At 38.5% G+C, this 23694-nt stretch overlaps 1 protein-coding gene and 1 long non-coding RNA gene across 2 annotated transcripts in view; one reads left to right on the plus strand and one right to left on the minus strand.

Moving 5' to 3' along the window:
- Positions 1–5705: 5705 nt before the first annotated feature.
- Positions 5706–22190, minus strand: LOC113597446 (uncharacterized). The gene is made up of 4 exons (XR_008289792.1): positions 21831–22190; positions 14314–14455; positions 10782–10874; positions 5706–6039 (listed from the first exon to the last, which is right to left on the minus strand). It is a non-coding gene; the product is annotated as an uncharacterized LOC113597446 (long non-coding RNA).
- PCDH11X (protocadherin 11 X-linked) overlaps positions 21467–23694 on the plus strand; it is a 136544-nt gene continuing 134316 nt past the window's right edge. Inside the window, 1 exon segment of the mRNA XM_053201430.1 lies at positions 21467–21864. The gene's annotated coding sequence lies outside the window, so the exon portion shown is untranslated.

Below are 23694 nucleotides of genomic sequence, written 5' to 3' on the forward strand. Positions count from 1 at the left end.
AAAGCTACAGTGAATGTAAAGTGGTTTAAGATTACCAAATTGCATAGATCACATGTGTATAAATTACCTGCTTCTTCACTAAAAATTGTAATATGTGGCAAAATAAAATTGTGTGTGTCTACAATCTTAACTAAGTTAAGACAAAAACTGCACCTTTTCAGTCTTAAGAATCAAAAGGAGGAGGTTGGCCAACATGGCAGGGAAGTAGGGGGATCTTTACCTCCTGTGTCTCTGAAACAAGGACAGGCTGAATCCAAAGGACTTTGAACCCTGAGGGTATGGAAGGAAAAGAGACTGAGTCTAAAAAGGAGACATCAGGACAATCTTGATGGACTATAAGTGGGTGATAGTGAACTGGAGGAGATAAAACAGGCCATGTAGACACGGAGGGGAAGGATCCCCTTCTGTGGAGAGACAAAGGGAAGAGAAAGAGTGGCTGGGGAAGTGTAGGGCTATATCTGGACAAGAGAAAAACCTCGGACTGGGACTCTTTAACTGCTGGGCTTTCATTGAACTGGGGCAGACTGCCCTGTTCACACACATGGGGAGTAGGGGAGCCACCCTCATGTTCGGTGGTAGGTCAGGGATGCAGTCTGCAGTAGGAGAAAGTGAATTCCTCCCTGGAGTGCTGCATGATAGGACAAAGCTTGCCTACATCCGCCACTCCTGAGCTCAGTGGCTAGGTAGAGGGCACAGTCCTCAGCAGGAGAAAGTGGTCCTCTCCCTGGAGGGCTGTGGGACAGGACAAAGCATTCCTGAGTCCACCACCCCCAAACTCAGTGGCTAGGTCATGGGCGCAGTCCACAACAGAAGTGCTGCAGTACAGACAAAACCAGTTGGTACCACATATCGGGCTGCACAGAAAGGTGCTTCCCCAGTGCTGGAGCACACAGAGCAGCAGTTTGAATTCTAGCCAAGCGCTGGGGCAGGGAAGTCAGCAGAGTGAGAAGGACCACCCTGTCTGTGACCTCGGCACAGTGAGGATGAATTGAATGGAGTCCACCAGGTCCATGGAGAAGAGTCTGGGGGATTGCCATTTTCTGCCCTCCCATCAAGGTGGGGCCTCAGGGATCAGTCCATGGGGCTCACAGTGGAGGCTGGACCAGCTTACACCAAGCCATGCCCCTCTGCACCTGGTAACTGCATATCTAATGGAGAAGGATAGATGCCATGGAACCAGATGGCCCTGTCCTCCAAAGCAACACTGCTGCATAGCCTGGATTAACTCCAGGACTTTTCTTGTTATTTAGGTATATTTTCCCTTCCTTTTCTCCTTCTTATCTCTTCCCTCCTTTAGGCTGGTTACTCTGGTTTTTGGTTTGTTTAAACAGACATATTTTTTTAATGTTTTTTTATTTATTTTTGAGACAGAGAGAGACAGAGCATGAACGGGGGAGGGGCAGAGAGAGAGGGAGACACAGAACCAGAAGCAGGCTCCAGGCTCTGAGCCATCAGCCCAGAGCCCGATGCGGGTCTCGAACTCATGGACCGCGAGATCGTGACCTGAGCTGAAGTCAGACGCTTAACCGATTGAGCCACCCAGGCACCCCTAAACAGACATATTTAATCCATTCTCTTGATACATGTTCTACGCCTCTTTCCTTACTTTCCTTTCTCTCTCTCTGGAATAATCAAGCCCTATAGTTTCTCTGTCTGGGTAACTTTATCTTCATTTTTTTCCCCACCTCCTTCTTTATTTTCCTTTCTCTCTCTCTGGGTTAAGTCATTTAGTCTCTCTGCCTGGTCAATGTTTATTTTCTCTTTGTTGCTGCCCCTGTCATTTCTCTCTTTTTATGTGTTCTTCCATCAGCACTGCTTCCACCCTGTACTTTACTTGTAGCTGGTGTTTCTGGTTTTTTACTTTTGGATTTTTCATTTGTTTGTTTGTGTTTTTTCCCTTTGTTTGTTTTATTTGTCAGTGTGTTTGCGTGTGTTTGTTTCCTATTTGTCTGTTTTTTTTCCTCTCCAAGGCTACTTCACGGAATAAGTCAAAGCATACCTTATGGAGAGTCCAAAACATCACTATGAGTAGAGAAATAAAATAACCAAAATCACAATAATAGAGAGCAAGTAACACTCTCTGAAAAACACCTCCTGAAGGGACAGGCCCTGGACAGTGTATGACCCCCCTTTAATATAGCAGTGCTCACAGGTGCAGAGCACATAACAAGCTTTTAAAACTCACAAGGGACAGAAAACTAGCCAAAATGATGGAATGGAAAAATTTTCCTCAAAAGAAATTCCAGGAATAAGTGACAGCTAAAGAATTTATCAAAACGGATATAAGCAACATAACTGAAAAAAAAATTCAGAATAATAGTCATAAGATTAATGGCTGGGCTTGAAAAAGGTATAGAAAACAGAAGAGAATCTAATACTGCAGATACCACAGAAGAAAAAATAGTCATGATGAATTAAAACTTCTATAAATGAGGTGCAAAATAAAATGGAGGCAACCACAGCACGGATTGAAGAGGCAGAGAGTAGAATAGGTGAATGAGAAGATAAAATTATGGAAAAAGAGGAAGCTGCAAAAAAAAGAGATAAATCCAGGAATATGAGGGGAGAATTAGAGAACTAAGTGATGCAATCGAGCAGAACAATAACTGTATTATAGGAATTCCAGAAGAAGAGAGAGAAACGGGTTGAAGGTATACTCGAACAAATCATAGTTGAGAACTTCTCTGATCTGGGGAAGAAAACAGACATTAAAATCCAAGAGGCACAGAGAACTCCCTTCAGACGGAACTTGAATGGATCTGCTGCATAACATATCATAGTGAAACTGGCATAAAACAAGGATAAAGAGAGAATTTATAAAGCAGCTAGGCATAAACCGGCCTTAACATACAAAAGTAGACACATAAGGGTAGTAGCAGACCTATTTACTGAAACTTGACAGGCCAGAGAGGAATGGCAAGAAATCTTCAATGTGATGAACAGAGAAAATATGCAGCCGAGAATCCTTTACCCAGTAAGCCTGTAATTCATAATAGAAGGACAGATAAAGGTTTTCCCAAACAAACAAACCTGAAAGAATTTGTCACCAGTAAACCAGCCTTACAAGAGATCCTCGGGAGGACTCTGTGAGTGAAATGTTGCAAGGACCACAAAGTACCAGAGACAACACTACACACATAAAACCTACAGACATCACAATGACTCTAAACCTATATCTTTCAATATTAACACTAAATGTAAATATACTAAATGCTCCAATTAAAAGACATAGGATATAAGAATGGATTTAAAAAATAAACAAAATCCATGATCAAGGGGGATTTATTCCTGGGCTGCAGGGCTGCGTCAATATTTGGAAATCAATAACTGTGATACATCACATTAATAAAAGAGAAGATAAGTACCACATGATCCTGTCAATAGATGCAGAAAAGGCATTTGACAAAATACAGCATCCTATTTTGATGAAAACGCTTGAGAAAGTCGGGATAGAAGGAATATATTTAAACATCATAAAGGCCATTTATGAAAAGCCCACAGCTAATATCATCCACAAGAGGGAAAAACTGAGAGCTTTCCCTGTGAGATCAGGAACACAACAGGGTTGTCCACTGTCACCACTGTTGTTTAACATAGTGTTGGAAGTGCTAGCATCAGCAATCAGGCAACAAAAGCAAATAAAAAGCATCAAAACTGGCAAAGATGAAGTTAAACTTTCACTTTTCACAGACGACATGATACTCTACATGGAAAACCTGACAGACTCCACCAAAAGTCTGTTGGAACTGATACATGAGTTCGGCGAAGCACAGGATACAAAATTAATGGACAGAAATCAGTTGAATTTTTATACACCAATAATGAAGCAACACAAAGAGAAATAAAGTAACTGATCCCATTTACAATTGCACCAAGAAGCATAAAACACCTAGGAATAAACCTAACCAAAGATGTGAAGGGTCTGTATGCTGAAAACTATAGAAAGCTTATGAATGAAATTGAAGAAGACACAAAGAAATGGAAAAATATTTCATGCTCATGAATCAGAAGAATAATTATTGTTAATATGTCAATAGTACCCAAAGCAATCTACACATTCAATGCAATCCCAATGAAAATGGCACAAGCATTCTTCTTGAAGCTAGAAAAAACAATCCTAAAATTTTTATGTGACCACAAAAGACCCCAAATAGCCAAAGTAATATTGAAGAAGGAAACCAAAGCAGAAGGCTTCACAATCCCACACTTTAGCCTCTACTACAAAGCTGTAATCAAGACATCATGGTATTAGCACAAAAATAGATACATACACCAATGGAATAGAAGAGAGACCTCAGAACTGGACCCACAAATGTATGGCCAACTAATCTTTGACAAGGCAGGAAAGAGTATCCAGTGTAAAAAAGAGAGTCTTTTTAACAAATGGTGCTGGGAGAACTGGACAACAACATGCAGAAGAATGAAACTGGACCACTTTCTTACACCATTCACAACACAAACTCAAAATGAAGGACCTGAATTTGAGACAGGAAACCATCAAAACCCTAGGTAAGAAAGCAGGAAACAACCTCTTTGACCTCAACTGCAGCGATTTCCTACTCAAGATATCTCCAAAGGCAAGAGAATTAAAAGCAGAAATTAACTATTGGGACCTCATCAAGATAAAAAGCTTCTGCACTGCAAAGGAACCACTCAGCAAAACTAGAAGGCAACCGTCAGAATGGGAAAAGATATTTGCAAATGACATATCAGACAAAGGGCTATTATCCAAAATCTATAAAGAACTCACCAAACTCTACATCTGAAAAACAAATAATCCAGTGAAGAATGGGCTGCAGACATGAATAGACACTTTTCTAAAGAAGACATCCAGATGGCCAACAGACACATGAGAAGATGCTCAATGTCCCTCATCATTAGGGAATTACAAATCAAAACCACACTGAGATACCACCTCATGCTGGTCAGAGTGGCTAAAATGAAAAAATCAGGAGACTAGAGCTGCTGATGAGGATGCGGAGAAATGGGGACCCTCTTGCACTGTTGGTGGGAATGCAAACTGGTGCAGCTTCTCTGGAAAACAGTGTGGAGGTTACTCAAAAACATTAAAATAGAACTACTCTATGACCCAGCAATAGCACTGCTAGGAATTTACCCAAGGGATACAGGAGTGATGATGTATAGAGGCACTTGTACCCCAATGTTTATAGCAGCACTTTCAACAATAGCCAAATTATGGAAAGAGCCTAACTGTCCATCAAGTGAAGAATGGATAAAGAAGATGTGGTTTATATATACAACGGAAAACTATTTGGCAATGAGTAAGAATGAAATCTGGCCATTTGCAGCAATGTGGATGGAACTGGAGGGTATTATGCTAAGTGAAATAAGTCAGTTCAGAGAAATACAGATCCCATGTGTTTTCACTCATATGTGGATCTTGAGAAACTTAACAGAAGGCCATGAGGGAGGGGAAGAGATAAAAAGTTACAGAGAAGGGGGAAGGCAAACCATGAGACTCTTAAGTACTGGGAACAAATGAGGGTTGATGGGGGATGGCGGAGAGGGGAAAGTGGGTGATGGGCATTGAGGATGGCACTTGTTGGGATGAGCACTAGGTGTTGTATGTAAACCAATTTGATAATAAATTATATTAAAAAATAGAAATGACAAAGTTAGAAATGACAAAGTGAGTATTATAAATTCCTTTACTATTTTTCAAAAAGGACTCTGATAAACAGAATTAAATTGCAAACGTCATTGATCTATTACGTATATTATTTCCTGTGGAGAATTTAATAAAAGTAATAAAAGTAAGTTTTACTTTCAACATCTAATATGTTGATCATTATTTTGTAATCTAAACAAAGGAAACAGTGATTTAAATGTGAGGCTTTAAGAGTGTCTGGATGGCTCAGTATGTTAAGCTTCTGTCTTCAGCTCAGGTCACAATCTCATGGTTCGTAAGTTCAAGCCATGCATCTGGCTCTGTGATGAAAGCTCAGAGCCTGGAGCTTGCTTCGGATTTTGCATGTTCCTCTATTCCTGCCCCTCTCCACTCGCATCCTGTTTCTCTCTCTGTCAAAAATAAATATTAAAAAGATAAAAGTAAATAAAAATAAATATGTGGTTTAGTGTCCATGGTTGACTGTCAACAGCCTAAATTGATATGTCACACCATAATCACCTAGCATGCCAATAATCTATAATATGAAAATGGTCTATGAGAGATCAATGAGTTGATCTGTTGACTATAAAAAGTGTTAATCTCTTAACCAAATAAAGACAATTAACAAAGAACTTAGGATCAAGTAAAGCGAGTTTCATTTATGCTATGACTATCATCTACAGTCACTTTTCAAACCAGTGTATCAGTCATCTCAAGGGCTCTCCTTAGCAACAAAATAACATAAGACAACATAACATAGATTTGAGGCATGAGTGAAAGAAAACTATACGTAGTGGATGCTATAAGGGCATTTTAATTTAGCAGAATGTAATTTAGCAGAAATTGTACTTTGACCAAGTAACTGATATTGCTTCTCTTGTATTCATGTTTTGGTGCATAGTAAAACCTCTCTAGTCCAAATGTCTATACCTTAAAGAATTGCTACTTAAATCTATAAATTGATTTAATCATTTAAAATATAATATTGTATGGGGCACCTGGGTGGCTCAGGTTGGTTGGGCGTCTGACTTCCTCTCACAGTTTGTGGGCTTGAGCCCCATGCCGGGATCTGTGCTGACAGTTCAGAGCCTGGAGCCTGCTTAGGATTCTTGTCTTCCTCTCCCTCCGCCCCACGCCTGCTTATGCTCTGTCTCTCTCTGTCTCTCAAAAAGGAATAAACGTTATTTTTTTAAATAAAATATAATATTGTGTAATTTCATACATTAAAATTAAAAATGTGAAATTTAGAGGGACGCCTGGGTGGAGCAGTCAGTTAAGCGTCCAACATCAGCCAGGTCACGATTTCGCGGTCCATGAGTTCGAGCCCCGCGTCAGGCTCTGGGCTGAAGTCTCAGAGCCTGGAGCCTGTTTCCAATTCTGTGTCTCCCTCTCTCTCTGCCCCTCCCCCGTTCATGCTCTGTCTCTCTCTGTCCCAAAAATAAATAAAAGTTGAAAAAAAAAAAAGTGAAATTTAGAGACATAAAGGAGTGATTCCAAACATAATTGGGCTTCAGTTTCTCTCTTGTTGTTTTTCTTCATTATGTAATTTTCATCTATTCTTTCATATTCTTTCTCAGCCGTAATAAAAGTACCATGTCTCAAAAGTGGGTGAGAACAATAGTAGATGTCACTGTTAAAAAGAAAAGAAAAAATGCACAGGCAATTAATTTGGGGAAATTCTGGGTTAGAACACATTGAACTTTGCTGCAATATATCTCTGAGCCTTTAAAGCTAATATTAATTACAAATCCAAGGAACACAATTTAGAAAAAAACATCCTAAGTAAAGGTATCACTTAGCCATTAAGTATTTGCAAGGGACATATGGTTGTCTAAATGAATCCTTAAGGCAGCTTAATAAGCAAACTGATGGATCTGCTTAGTTGTCTTGCACTGGGTCTTAAGATCACTTGAATGATCAAAGACTCAAATTAATTGCCCACTTTAGATTTGTTGATTCCCCAATACTAGATTTGGTGGTGCATAGCCTCTGATTCAGCACCAAATATTTCAGAATAGATAACTTACTAGACTTCTTAGGTTTCCATTTGTGTGTATGTGTGTGTGTGTGTGAACATGCATACATAGTATTTTAGCAATATCCAGCACTTCTGATCTTTATATTATTTTTTTCTTGAGTCCCTCTATCATCTTTTACAGTTATTAGTATTATCAGCACTTGGCCAGTATACTACCAAATGTTAACTTATGGCATTCTCTACATGTATGAACAAATATCAGGAAGAAAATAGAGAATGACAATTGTTTCTCCCTATTGCCATTGTGATTCCAAGTGTTAGTACGTGTTTGGCATCCTTGTTTAATAATCTGCATTCATTTTAACAAGTTAAAGAAGCTTATTCTTTTAAAGTTAGTATTTTTCATTATTTTGAGGTTCATTAGTATAACAAGAGCACTTTCAATTTAGAAAATACCAACTGAGTCCAAAGACATGGATTTGAGTCAGCTAATTTTGGGGCAGCTAATTTTGTACAGAAAACATATTTTGTTTCCCACTATGCCCTTTGTCATTAACCAACTCTCTAACAAATGTCTTTTTTTATGATAAAGGGAATCCATCACTGTTGCTATTTTTTTTTAAGAAGCAAGTAGGATCATATGCATATGTGGGCAGCATGCCTGTTCATCATTATTAATTAACATCCTTAACCATACTTCTAAACACATAATTTACTTAAACTGTCCCAAGGGATAAAACTCAAGATCTAATCACATTTTAACTAAAGGTCCATTTTAACAAATTAATTTCAAGTTGTTCTTTCTCTTATACAAGAATCAACATTTTTAACTGAAAAATACAATGTGAAGTATTACAACAAACATAAAAGCAATTCATAGATTCATGGGCTATTATTATCTGCTAAAATCTAATTACTTTTTATTTCATAAAATAATCTCATCCACCTTATTAAAGTGAATTTAAATTATAATTCCATTTATCTTCTTAGAGCAGATTGTAAATTATGGTACAGAATTTCAATTGGAGTAGATAAAATTGCAGCATTGCTTCCAGTATTTTGCCATTTAAAAATAACAAAGTGACAACTTATCTTGAAGAAAAGTTTTAAGGTTTGACTAATGTTCTTTATTTGTGAAATGTAATATATTTAGCAGTTGAAAGTGGAGGAAAATCTAATCCTAAGGATTATTGTCATCGTAGAACTTGAAAGAAAGATTGATTTGATACTTTCCTATCTTATGTTCAATATAAAATTCCATTTTGTTTGATTTCTCAGGAATTTCGTATATCCTTTAAACATGACAGATGATTATGTGACAAGAAAAATGTCTTAGGACCCAAAACCCAAAACTTGAGCAAATTCTATGATTTCCAAGATGATAATGGCCACTCCTACTTTACTGAGTTCCATATTGTACAGATTGCATGCTTTTTGTCCCTGAATTAAAAGACCAAAATATCTTCCTCATGTGTATAAATGTTTTGTTTCAATGTTCCACTTAGTTGCAGATGTGGTCAAGAATCATATTCTAGATAGCTACAGAAATGATTAAAAATTTTTCAGAATTATGGGCACTTCAGTGGCTCAGTCGGTTAAGCGTCCAACTCTTGGTTCCAGCTGAGGTCATGATCTCGTGGTTCATGGGTTCGAACCCTGTATAGGACATTACGCTGGAGCTGCAGAGCCTGCTTGGGATTCTCTCTCTCCTCCCCCTCTCTCTCTCTCTCTCTGCCCCTCCCCTACTTTCTCTCTCTCTCTAAATAAATAAATAAACTTAAAAAATTCAGAATTAAAAATTGAAGTTATTTTGTAGGTCTAAATTAATGCACTTAGTAAAGACTCAAGCCTATAATTTAAATTTCACTTTTAAGAATATTTTTAATTACTTGGGAAAAATAAAAGCGAGGTTTTTTGACATGGATAAATAGGGAGCAAGTAATGGTATTGTGGAGTCTTAAACTTATACATAGGGGCTCTCTTTAACAAAATGATACAAAATTAATAATATAATTTGGTTTAAAAAATATTAATTTATAGAGAAAAAATAATCACAACAAAGGACAAATTTATAAAAGCTGATATCACAAACATTGAAAAATCCAACAGAATAGTATATGTGTGTTAACAAACTGCTTGACATATGTCTAGAATAATTCTTTCCAACATTTTTTGGCTGCATATCATTTGATTATTCCTTCATATGACAATGATTTTCAGGCCTCTTCTAAGGTCTATACAAGTGAGGTGTCTTAAGCTTAAACTTCATTAGCTTTATAGTAAATCTGCCTCTGTTTATATCAGTCATTTGATCACTGTGTGGCTGTTCAAATGATCTACATTTCAACAACATACTGTTTCAAAACTACACATCTATATCTATATATCTATATCTATATCTATATCTATATCTCGATATCCATAAATCTATCATTTTATCTATGTATACATATTTATGTATACACACACATAGAGACTACATCTCATGCCATTGTTGTTATATAAAGTATGTTCATTTTTTTAATGTTTATTTTTGAGAGAGAGAGAGAGCACCAAGGGGAGGGGCAGAGAGAGAGAGGGAGACAAAGAATCCCAAGCAGGCTCTGCGCTGTCAGCATAGAGACCAAGGCAGGGCTCGATCTCACAAACCATGAGATCATGACCTGAGCCAAAATCAAGAGACGAATACTTAACCAACTGAGCCACCCAGGCGCTCCAATATGGGATTCATTTTACTTTTGCAATGTATGTGAGGGCAAATGGCTCCTCAGGAATGATGTAAGTTATAATGGAGATAGAGTAGAAAAGGATATTTATTTTCTGCAAATTAATTGATATTATAAATCCCTTCTCCCTGCCTCCCTCAATATAATATGATATAATATAATATAATATAATATAATATAATATAATATAATATAACAAATATAATATAATATAATATAATATATAATTAATATATAATAAATAATATAATATTATATATATATACATACATATATGTACATATATATATAGTACTCAACATTATATAACTCACTATCTAGATCTATAAAATACAGGTGAGATGGAAGTGCTATTTAAGGAATGAATTTGCCTAAAATGTGTCTTGAATATATAGTTTTTCATTAAATATTTGGTTATTCATGAGTAAATGAACTAACAAATACTTACCTCCGATTTTCTTTTCCCTCAGTGACTGTTTTTCTTTCATTCTTTTGTCCATATATTGCTCTTCCTATCCCCAGTTTTGTAATGGAGTCTGGTCTGTTCTCGGAAGCAGTACATAAAAGGTAACATGAATGTCAGTAGTATAACATAGCTATATGCAATAGGATTAGCTCATCATTATGGGCAGACAGGTTTGAAGAGTCCAGAGAGATGCTTTTAAAACTGCTTAGCAGTATTTTTTATACTATTTGAAAAGGGTTCCCTGGTTGAATTAACTCTTCATAAGCTCCCACTGCAAACTAACCACACATATTGCATACGAAGACACAGGTGGTCCTACTCTAAATAAACCTGTTTCCCATCTGGACAGCACCCCTACCTCCCCCAAGTCTAACATGTTCCTCTCCTGCCCCCTAGGGGACCTTAGCCACAGCACACACACCATCTTTGTCCTCTGGCCTCCAGAGTTGTTTTTCCACTGTACTGCCTTCCCTTCCTCAGGATCCCAAGGTTGCCTGTTCTTCATACCTTTTTCCTTCTCCTCCTCTTAAAGACCCAATCCAGGTTACTAATTCTCACACATACTTTTAAGACAAAAGACTTATCTTCTAGTTTTTGGATCTCTTTTAATTTATTATTAGTTGAATAAGCCAAGTTAATTTTAAGAGTTTACTGGACTATAATTTAGAGCTTCTTGGTAAAGCAAATCTAATGTTACAATAAAGATATTGTTTATCTGACAATTTACAAGTCTAGACTGCATCTCATGTCACAGTTCTGTAAAGTATAAGAAGCAGGCACTATAATTCAGAAAAAGTTTTTAAGTTATATAACTTTTAAGCATTATTAACCCAGAAAGACTTTTGAAGAAAAAGAGACTAGAATGGCACAGAGTTAAAAATAGATTCGGTACAAACTATAGTATCATTTAATTCTCCATAAATGTTAGTTTATAAAAATAACTGACAGATACAGTTAAAACTTTTAATATAAGTATATAATTCTTGAGGACCTTGACTAACTTTGAAAATATACATTTCATTGTCTATGTCACCAGTTGATACACACTTCAAAGTTACCACACACCTTCTCTTGTAAATGCATTTTTAAAATATTGTTGCCTTTTCAGAACATTTAGGCTCCTCACCACAAGTGATCCTTATACAAAAACAGGAGTAATTATAATAATTCATAGAACATTTGGAAACCTCTGTCATTTAACAAGTTTATGAAAAAAGTTAATTTCACATTTTTTAGATATTTTATTGAAATTATTCTGACTGTTACATTCCTATGGTTACTTTGGGAGAATAATTTATAACTGATGGGAATGGAATTGTATGTGTTAAGTAATTCAGTTGCACTGTTCAAAAATTATAAACATCTTTGATTAACATATCATTACTTGTTGTGATGAATTACAAAGGCTTACCAACATAGCCTAGCCACTTCAGCATCTTCTATAGAATAAATGGTCCAAGAATGTAATACATGGAATGTGAGGCTGGAGTCATAAGTTATTTGGTACTTAAAGGAAAGTCTAGAAGGCTGTCCTGTTGGGATCATGACCCTCAGCCAAGCAGGTAATATTTCATTGATACTGAACCTAGAGCACCAGTGAAATGGACCAGTTGAAACTAGGCAATGCTCCAAGTGAGTATCAGAACTTCCACACTGGTACTCCAGTATGTACTAGTGGTAATAGTGGTGTCAATCAGATAACTAAGGTAGATGGCTAATTGTACAAATTAGATCACTAGAATTAGACTTGGAATAAGACTTGTATTTGTTAGATTCACCTCAAGACACCTGGTCTGAAAGGACACTGAATCTGAAAACTCCTTAGTTGACATGGTGGAGATTTTTAAAGGATTCTTTGATATGACAGAATTAAATTCAGTTTGAAAGTAAAGCTCCTTTTAGTGCTTTGAAGAACAGTAACAGAACTAGAGAAGATGGAGCCTACTGATAATAACAACATTCACAGTAGAAGGAATACAGGAACAATACATTATTTTCATTGCCAATTTTGTGTTATACTATGTTGTATGATAACCCTTCTATGCTCCAAACACTCTTCCTTCACTATGTAGCCTGTCAGACAAGCACAATAGAATCAACAGTGTGCTAGGACATCTGGTTGACTCAGTTGGTAGAGCATGCAACACTTGATCTCAGGGTTGTGAATTTAAGTTCCATGTTAGGTGTAGAGATTACTTAAAAATAAAATCTTAATTAAAAATCAATAGTGTACCAAATTGCATCTGTGGTTTCACTTTATTTAGATCTCCATCAACAAAGAACAATTAATTGAAAATTTCAAGACATTTTTTTACATGAAAGTAAAATGAATCACTGATCTTCATTTTACGTGAAAGAAAATATAAAAGGAATAGTGAAGAACAGCTGTGTCTTGGCAAATGAGAAAAATTCTTGGTTTTTATATTTTATCCAATTACAGAAACTGACATTCAGCTAATTTTCAGTAATGATAAAATAAAAACTATTCAATCTTAAAAGAAAGCAGAAATCCTATGTTGATTGTCTAAACATACATCTAATCATTTAAAATGAGGTATCTGCAGTACTCTAGTCAATGAAAAATGACTCAAAGTAGCCATTTATTAAAAGCTATGTTGATTAAACCACAACCATGGTTGTTTAGAAAACAAAAAGTAAAGTGGTTTTCTACATCTTTCAATGGAATACGCAGTATATTTGTTATCATACGTCAAGAAATATAACTGATTTCACAAACTATACAAAAGTTAAGTCTACTTAGCTCATAGTCATACCTTATAATAGAAATAAAGAGGCCTAAAAATAAATAAGGCTCTGAGTGGTATGCAATTAGCCCAGGACTCTTTAAAAATGTATATTTTTAGGGGTGTCTGGTTGGCTCAATAAGTTAAGTGTCCAACTTCGGCTCAGGTCATGATCTCGCAGCTCACGAGTTCGACCCCCACGTCAGTATCTGTGCTTCAGATTCTGTGTGTGTCTCTCTCTCTGCCTCTACCCCCACCTCAAAAATAAATAAACATAAAAAATTAAAAATGTGTATTTTTATCAATCTTAATCTATTGCTTTGGAGAAATTATATTATTATTTTCTTATGTGTGTGTACTACCTAAATTTCGAGCAGTAGCTGACCCCTATTTCTTGAGAAGAGATAACATAGAAGTTTGGATAGAATAAGAAAAAAATAAACTCAATCTCCATGTTAAAAGAAATAACAAAAAATAATTCTTGTTTCCTCAGCAACCAAAACTTCTTTGACTCTTTCACCTCACCAAGCAACATCTGAATAACTCAAGCTAAAGCCTGTCCTTATCCATTAATAGTATTATGATCTTGCCATGCTTTTAAGATAAAATTTTCCCTGCTCATGTCCATTCGTAACATTACAGGTAAATAACACACTGATGAAAAACCTCATCCAATACAGTTTGTAACTACTCATCTGCAGAAAAAAGACTACAGTAGGAGAAATAGATTCTTTAGTAGGAACAACAACCCTGAAAACAACACTACATACCTTTACTCACTTAATTGCATTCATCAGAGCTCAGTGCTTCAGTAAAAGTTCAGCTATACATATGAGGCCATCATTCCCAGGCTTCTATGAGAGAATTTCAGCTGTAGTTTCTGTCCACGGCAAGGGTCGGTAGCTATTCAAGCTGAACGAGAGGGAGAGAGAGAGAGAGAGAGAGAGAGAGAGAGAGAGAGAGAGAGAGTCTTATATGGCATGATTACCAAGCATTTTCCCTACCCCTGTTTAATTACAGAGGTTGTTGGAGTGGTCAGGAATTCCTGTTGAAATCTTTCCTTCATTGAAAGCCCTTTCTTGGGAATTTCTCATCAACCCCTCCTTGGGCTTTTTTTTTTCCTCAGAGTAGGGAATCATTGAAAACTTTTCCCAATTATTTGCCCAAGCATTATAGCAAATTTCTAACATTTTATTATTTTGATAATGTTGTAAGGCTAGTCCTGGCACTAAAACAAAACAAAACAAAACAAAACAAAACAAAACAAGAAAAACCAAAATAAAACAAAAACCTTCCAAGTCATGTACAAGAGGGAATGGAGAAATGCTAGTTTCCTTTCACAGGTACACCCTTCACAAAGTCTCCTCATCTATAGTGATGTAAAAGGTAAATGGTGTTGGAGGACTTTATACATCCTTCTAAGCTCTCACTAACAGCACTCTCCAGTGTTTCTAGTGGAGCAATGCATTTTATTATCAGCCAGGTATGGTATTTCTGTAGTTAAACTACTGAAAACATAGATCTCCGGTTAAATACCAAGTTTTCTCCCATTCCTATAACTTTAGCTTCTGCAGAAATTCATTTGCCTCTGTGTACCTGCACCATTTCAGCCTCATTTTCATTTGTGACTTGAATGCCTCAATGCTAGAAATATCCACCAGTTAAATGTCAAAGTGTCTGTACAAATTATGATACTAAAAATGTTTGGAATTGAGAAAGTTCTTTTCACTCTTCAGGGCACTTCCATACACATTATCACTTTTATGTGTCACAATATTGTTCCTCTTCCCAGAAGCACACATGTATATCTGTTGTTCTAAGAAAGAGAAGTAGAATGATTTCACTTGGGATAAAATGTAATAATAGTAATTGTTGTGATGAGTATCAGGTCTTGTATGGAAGTGTAGAATCACTATATTTACACCTGAAACTAATATTACACTATATGTTAACTAACTGGAATCAAAATAATAACTTATAAATAAATAAATAAATAAATAAATAAATAAATAAATAAAATTAATTCTTAAGTAAAGTTTTCTCCTGAGGTAGTCACTAATCCAATAGGGTTTAAGTTTCTTTTTTTTTTTTTTTTTAATTTACTTAAGGGGCACCTGGGTGGCTCAGTCAGTTATATGTCTGACCCTTGATTTTGGCTCCAGTCATGATCTCAAGGTTCGTGGGTTCAAACTCTGCATAGGGCTGTGCAGTGAGAGTGTGGAGTCTGCATGGATGTCTCTGGGGTGCCTGGGTGGCTCAGTTGGTTAAGTGTCTGACTTCCACTCAGGTCATGATATCACAGTCTGAATTTGAGCCCCACATTGGGCTCTGTGCTGACAGCTCAGAACCTGGAGCCTGCTTTGGATTCTGTGTCTCCTTCTCTCTCTGCTCGTCCCCAGCTTGCACTCTGTCTCTCTCTCAAAAATAAACATTAATTATTTTTAAATTTTACTTAACATCTTTATTTACTAACTCTTGGAGAGTGATAACTTTTTAACTTAATGTCAGGCACTGTGCTAAGAATTTCAGGTGCATTATCTTATTTAAATATTAGTCAATAATTTGAGGAAAATAAAGTTATATCCCCATTTAAAATGTTTTAATGTTTATTTATTTTTGAAAGAGAGAGAGAGAATGTGAGCGGGGAAGGGGCAGAGAGAGAGGGAGAGACAGAATCAGAAGCAGGCTCCAATCTCTGAGTTGTCAGTACAAAGCCCGATGCAGGGCTCGAATTCATGGACCAAAACTATGAGATCATGACCTGAACCAAAGTCGGATGCTTACTTAACCCACTGAACCACCCAGGTGTCCCATCTCCATTTTTAGATAACAAAATTGAAGCATTTTAGGATAGATCATTGTAAAATATATACAATTCAAGTCACATATGGAATTTAAAATTTTCTAGCAGCTACATTTAAAATATTGAAAATAAACAGGTGAAATTATTTTTTAATAATATGATTAACCAATTAGTCAAACTGTTATTACTTCATCATACAGTTTATATAAAATATTAATGATAAAAAATAAAAATAAAAATATGAATGATATATTTTAAATACACGTGTGTCTGTGCATGTGCTAAGTCTTCAAAATAGGGTGTGTATTTTATACTCACAGCACATCTTAATTTGGATTAGACACACTGCAAGTGCTCACTAGTCTCATGTGGCTAGTGTCTATCTTTTTTTAATGTTTATTAAGTTTGAGAGAGACAGAGAGCACACACACACACACAATTGGGGGAGCGCCACAGAGACAGGGAGAGAGAGAATCCCAAGTAGGTTCCACACTGTCAGCACAGAGCCCCACTGGGCCACTCAACCACATGAATTGTGAGATTATGACCTGAGCCAAAATTAAGAGATGGTTGCTTAACCGCTTAACTGAGTGAGCCACTCAGGCGCTGGGCTAGGGTCTATCTTACTACACAATACAAGTCTAGAGATTAATTTGCCCACAGCCACGCACCTAGAAAATGTGAGAGCCAGGGGGGCTTGGGTGGTTTAGTTGGCTAAGCATCCTATTCTTAGTTTCAGTTCAGGTCACAGGTTCCTGAGATGAGCTCCACGCGGGGGTCGGGGGGCTCCAAGAGGACAACGCAGAACCTGCTTGGGGTTCTCTCTCTCCTCTCTCTGTCCCTCCCTGCCCCTCTCAAAATAAATAAATAAATATTAAAAAAGAAAGGAAGAAAATGCCAGAGCCAGAAATCCAAATTTGGTCTAACACCAAAGTTCTTTTCTGAACCACTGGGCATCACTGCCTCCTCCTAATTGCAGTTGTTGCTGATGGTTAATATTTTGTTTTTATTTATCTAGAGACAGAAATAGAGTAGGAGGGGGAGGGGCAGAGACAGAGAGGAAGAGACAGAGAATCCAAAACAAGCTCTGCACTGCCAGAAGGGAGCCCAGTGCAGGGGCTCAAACTCACCAGCCATGAGATCATGACCTGAGCCAAACCAAGTCAGATGTTTAACCAACTCAGCCACCCAGGCACCCCAATGATGGTTAATATTGAATACTGAAAAATATCACAATGTAATTTATCCAGTCTTACATTTTTATGACCACATACACACCTACTTAGTCAATAACAATGATTTATTGATTGTAATATTTATATACAATGTACAGTGCAAGTTGTGGACAACACAAAGATGAATGGGATTTTATGCAAGATAACTATCAAATGATGCAAAGTACCTGTTCTCATCTATCTGTATGACCAGTGCATTCTCTCTGCAGAGTACATGGTAAGGCAAATTGCAATCAGACTGCTTGATAAGGGGTATTTCAATGTAAGGGCAATTGAAACCTAAAAATATTTGATTTCTTTCATCAATCTCATACTGGTGGTTTCACTAGTGAGATGAAAATGAACATGAAAAAGAGCTACCAATGCTCATCTCTTTGACTCTTTTTTTTTAAACTAGGTCTCCCTGACTGATCAACCCCTCTTCACATTAACACTTTCTCAGTTTTCATCAATTCTTACCAGGCTGATAAACACCCTTACCCACTGAAGTATTTGAAATCTCTTCTGGGATCTATTCTGTAATTATATAATGGCTTCATAGATTAATCTTCATAAATTAGACATACTTCCATGTTTATAGGGTACACATTACCATAATTTCCCTTTTCTGATTTTAGCAGAACCCTGTATCAAGTTCCAAACTGGAAGACTGAACAAAGAAAATGCAATATATATCATTGCTCCTTCATGCCATTTTCTCCAAAAACCAAATTCATACAGTTCCCTTTTAACTTTTGAGGGTTTTGGTTAATTATATAATTTTTAATGTAAAGCAAATTCTGAAAATTTGTAGCCACGCAATTGGAGGACCATATGCAGAGCATCAGCATAGTAGAGTGGAAATGACATGGGTTTGAATTTCCCAACCTATAATTTATACCTTTAGAACCTTGGGCATTTTATCTAGTCTCTTTGAATCTCTGTTTCCTCGTTTCTTTTTTTTATTTTTTTTTTACATTTATTTATTTTTGATAGACAGAGAGAGACAGAACACAAGTGGGGGAGGGGCAGAGAGAGAAGGAGACACAGAATCGAAGCAGGCTCCAGGTTCTGAGCTGTCAGCACAGAGCCCAATGCGGGGCTCCAGCTCACAAACCGGGAGATCATGACCTCAGCCGAAGTCGGACGATTAACCGACTGAGCCACCCAGGTGCCCCATCTGTTTCCTCATTTCTTAAAAAAAAAAAGAAAATGAAGCTAATAATAGCTATGCCACAGAATGTTTTTGAGGATTAATACGACTGATGGTACATAAAAGGCATTCAATGAAGGAGTCCTGCTCTTTGTACACAAATCCAGCTGAGTCCCCATCAGTCCTTTTAGAGTTAGAACACTAAGAGGAGAGCTTTTGCTAGGTGTCCTGGCTTTTGGTTATTCCATTGGTCATTGATGCCACCATCAGACAGAACACAGGAAAAGAGAAATGGGAAACATTTTCATTATTATCAGATGTGGATTTCTGTCAGTCTTATCAGCAAACTAAAATTTGCAGATGATTTTCTGGTTTACTTAGTTCAACTGGTAGTCTCCTTGGTCTGTAAGTAATGTTTCTACTCTACAGAGATAATTTTCTATTGGACTATACACTTGAAACTAAATGCTGTGCTGTATATTATAGAATAATACGGATTAACTATAAAGCAACCATGTAGCTGAATTTAGGAGTTAAGACACTCTGAATGGAAATCCAGAGTCTGTTACTCTTCATCTCCATGGCCTTGTGCAAATTATCTGACCTCTATGAACTTCAGTTTCAGGAACTGTAAAATGTAGACAATAATATTAATCTCTTGAATCTGTCAGGATGATAACTAAATATTTCATAATACTCACTGAATAGTTCTATCCTCCTGCATTGAATTTAGATGGAGATTTTAAGAAATCAGTTAATTAGTGTCTAAAGTACATGTTATAAATGATTATCAGTGCTCTGAGAGTGCCTCCATGGCATGGCTTTGCCACACTGTCCTGGATTAATCAGTGATTTTATTTTCATTGAGTTCCTGCCATTCTCTATGGCACAGTCTTATCCAGAAGTGCAAACCACATATCAGAACTGTAACCATTTGACAGCTTCTGATTTCATCTCCAAGATATTTTCCTAGCTACCAAGAAGAGGACAGTGCATATGCTGGATCCTGTGAATTATGAAAGAAGAGTTACAAGAGGAGTAAAATGTAATAGTAAATATTTCAGTGTGTCCTCTTTCATGAAGATCAGACTGAACTGCAGTGGTAATTACGCTCTCAATGGAAACTTTACATGTTAAAAAAAAAAAAAGGAAAAGGTAAGTGATGTGAGAATTATTTGAACCAAAGTGCTAATCTTTAAAATATATCAGAACTTGGAATGAAGGCAGTTATGAAGATGGAGATGGACATACTAGGGAAATAAGTTGTAAAGATTTTCCCTTCCATTAAAAACAAAAACTTTCCACAAAAAAGCTATTAGAGAAAATCAACTCATGATAATTAGCAATTTTATTTTCCTTCTTGATGTTCTACCTTACACAGATACATTCCCCCTTTCATTCAGTAGACAAAAATAAAAATGAATACTATGGTCTTGGCACCCAAAAACATTATCTACTTTTTTCTCTTATTTCTGAAAAGACAGCCTCCTCCTCAAACAAAGCAGAGCACTAGAAAAATAAATTTTTCTCTTGATTGAGCATGGAAAATGGATTTTTTCCCCTAAAACCCTACACCTTTCTAAAGAGGAACTTAGAAATTCACCTGGTTCATTGTTTGGCCTCTGGGTACATTGAAGGACTTGCTTTTTGGAGTAAAAATCAGAGAGGACCAGCTGGGATGGTTTTGGTTGTTGCTATTTGCTTTTAATCCCATGACAGGGACAGGAAAATTAGACCTGTTTCTAGATATCCACGACCCGTCAGAGCCATAGGCCAGCCAAACTGCCTCCCCAGGCTTTAGTGTTCTTGGGAGACCTGGCACGTCTATGCCCACCCTGGGGTCACTGACTAGTCAGACTGAGCATGCTGGCAAGCACCAGTCTTGCGGGCGTGGGGCTAGGTTCCTCCCTCTCTTGCATCCTTTCCTACCTCAGGAATGTCTGCTCCCGCAATGCTGCTGGGTCCCAGGCAGTCGAAATGCTGGACCTCGCTAAAGCAGCCTAAAGCCAGAGACGTGCTTATTCGCATACGTACTTGCTATCTGGAGTAGACAAATAGTAGATTTTTCTCTTTATTCCCCTCTCTGCTACCCCCAGACTATCAATCTGAAAGGCAAGCGAGGTACTGAAAGTGGCTCACAGTTGAGTATGATATATGCAGACACAGTCTATTGGCTCCAACTACGATTTGGCCCGGCTCCTGTCCCTACTTCCACTAGTTTTCCTTAAGTATCCTTTGTATGAGAAAATGGTGCTTCTGGAAGCTTGTTCTCTAGCTGGAGTCCGGGCATTCAGGCGGATCGGGAGAAAAGCACACATAACAAAAATGAAATAAAACTTCTGTAAGATAATGTGAGTGAGTTAAGCTTAAAAGAAAGCCAAGACATAAACGAGTGGAGGACCGAAAGGAGAAATGCATGCCCTATTTTTTACTCTGCAAAACGCGCAGCCGGAAAGTAGAACGGTTTCCCCAGCAGCGGGTCTAGCACGTGAGCGTGCAGCCAGCATACATTGTGCTGCCTTCGCGGGGCGGCAAACAGTAACTTCCTAAGATTGCCTCCATCTCGCCCCCGCCCTTCTCCCCCATTCCCCGTCAGCCAGGGGTGTGTGTGGGAAAGGGTTCCTGGAGCTGCGGGAGATGTGGAGTTCAGAGAGTGGGGACCCGAGGGGGGTACCCAGCCATAGGTGTTGCGCCATCCCCTCCCAGCAGGCGTCCTGGGCACTGGTTTACTTCTCCCCCCATCCCCGCCCTCCACTCACTCACCCCCTTTCCTTCCCCCTTCTTCCTCTCTATCTAGTCCCTCCCCCTCGCCTTTGAAAAGGGCTGGCTTGGCACAGGCTCAGTACAGACGGTGAACGGTCTGGGCAACAGGAGCCATGAGCCCGAGCTACGCGCAGAAACCGGCACGACAAAGCAGAAAGCAGCCTAAACAGTGCGAGGGGTGACTTTAGCAGCGGCGACACAGGCAGCCCAGGCAACCCCGGCTTTGTGAACAGTCTTAGAGACAGCCTCCACGACTCCAGCTGCTCCACGGATTGTAAGCTGTGGCGGTAGAACCCGCTACAGCAATCGCCGTCTCCGTGGAGCTGGCGGAAGCCTTTTCCCTTTTTTACTTACCACCTCATTCTACTCTAGAGGCTTCTTTCACTGGGTAAGTAATGGCCCCGGGTGCCAGAATGAAATGAAGTGCGGCCTGTGAGGCATGAGTACCACACTTAGTGCGCGGAGGTTTCCTGCTGTCCACTCCTGGAGTATAGACTATAACAAGAGTGGTTTTAGAGATGCTTCTGGTGTCTTCCCTTCCCCCTTCCCCAATCTGTTGGAGGTCTGAGAAAGAGCAAAAAGAAAGAGGTGAGCGCAGATAGCATATATTCCTGGCACTGTCACTGCTTTGCTTGGCTTGGTTACTTTGCGAAAACTCTCACTTCTGTCAGAAAAGTGTCCGCTCATGAATTTCCCCGACATTGGCCCTGTAAAAAGGTCTTTTCATTTTAATGGATACAGCCAGCTTAAGCGAGGCTGAGAGAAATTCTAAGATTGGGGCAAGTGCTGAGAAAAGATCACACCCGGGACTCTGGCTAGCCAGGTTGAGCTGCGAGAGCTGAGAGGCAATGCCTGGAAGCCCAGAATCGGGCTCAGACCTCCTACAGCCAAGCTGCTGAGCTCCTATCTCTGGGGGCTCGGGGTTTGGATCCCTGCCAGGCTGGTTCTAACCCTTGGGGACCCGAATCTTGGCGCGGAGTGAAGGATATCGCAGCGCGCCACAGAGCGCACAGGGTCCCCCAGGACCATTATTTATGCCTGGCGCTGGCCTCCCTGCCTTTTCTTCCCGCCCTACTTATGGACCTCTGCTCAGCCAGCACCTGCTGAATGTTGAGATAGTAGGTGGAAAATTCTGCCTAGCTTTGAATTACTTATAATCGCGTAGCCGAAAAACACCATCCTTTCCTCAATGAAAAGAAGAAGAAGAAGAAGAAGAAGAAGAAGAAGAAGAAGAAAGCAAGCAAGCGTAGCCAAACGTAAAACTGTTCCTCTTCAACTAAAGAAAGGACTTTTACTCCCTTATCCAAAAAAAAGAAGAAAAACAAAACAAAACAAAACCTTACCTCGTCCATAAATGAGTGACGTTTAATAAGATACAACGGAAAAACAGTTCATCTCTCCACAAAGGAATTGTTTTTTTTAAGCGCATAGCCATAAACATCCCCCTTTTTTGAAAATGAATGCCTCAATAAAGACATCATCAGAAAAGGTTACTTTTTAAAAGCTCATAGCTGCAAATGGGTCCTGTTCTTTAGAGACTTTAGAGGAGCAGAGAGGCAGTGGAGGCAGTGTGTCTTCGGTTAGAGACACTTACGTATGAGCACTTGGCCACAAATTGACTTCCTCTCCTTGCAAAATAAGGGGGAGGAGAGGTCTCTTTCTAGGAGTGTATAGTGGGAACCATTTCCTTTCCTCCTCTAAGGAAAGACGTTTAAAGTTCAACTGAAAATGCCTCTTCATTTCCATAATGAATTATTCCAGGTGTTGCCACTTTGGCCGCCTATGCAGTTTTGGGTGCCAGGCGCCCGGATGCGTGTGTGCAATGCGTGTGCACACACATCTGTAGGAGGGCCCTCCCCCTAGCACTCCCAGTGTAGTGCCCTTCCAAAATGTTGGCTGGGGGCTGGGAATCGAAACTTGCGCCATTGAGGCACAAACCCACAGGCAAAGATCCAAGAAGAGAAGAAGGGCTAGGTCAAAATAATAAAATTAAATAAGAAGAACAAAACGAAACCAGGTCCCTGTGTGCAAATATCTCACGGTGGCAGGTAAACCTAGCACAATAGCTGTACGAAGGAAAATACGTAGAAGATAGTGTTTAAAAATCGGGATAAGCAGGGAAGTGGAGAGAAAATATGGGGAGGGGGCGATGGTGTTAAAGGAGCCGCTTGAGTGCTCCTAAGCGCTGCAACAAGGAAACAACCAGAGGAGAGTGCAG

This window comes from Acinonyx jubatus, chromosome X, assembly GCF_027475565.1.
Source record: "Acinonyx jubatus isolate Ajub_Pintada_27869175 chromosome X, VMU_Ajub_asm_v1.0, whole genome shotgun sequence".
Classification (NCBI taxonomy): Eukaryota; Metazoa; Chordata; class Mammalia; order Carnivora; family Felidae; genus Acinonyx; species Acinonyx jubatus.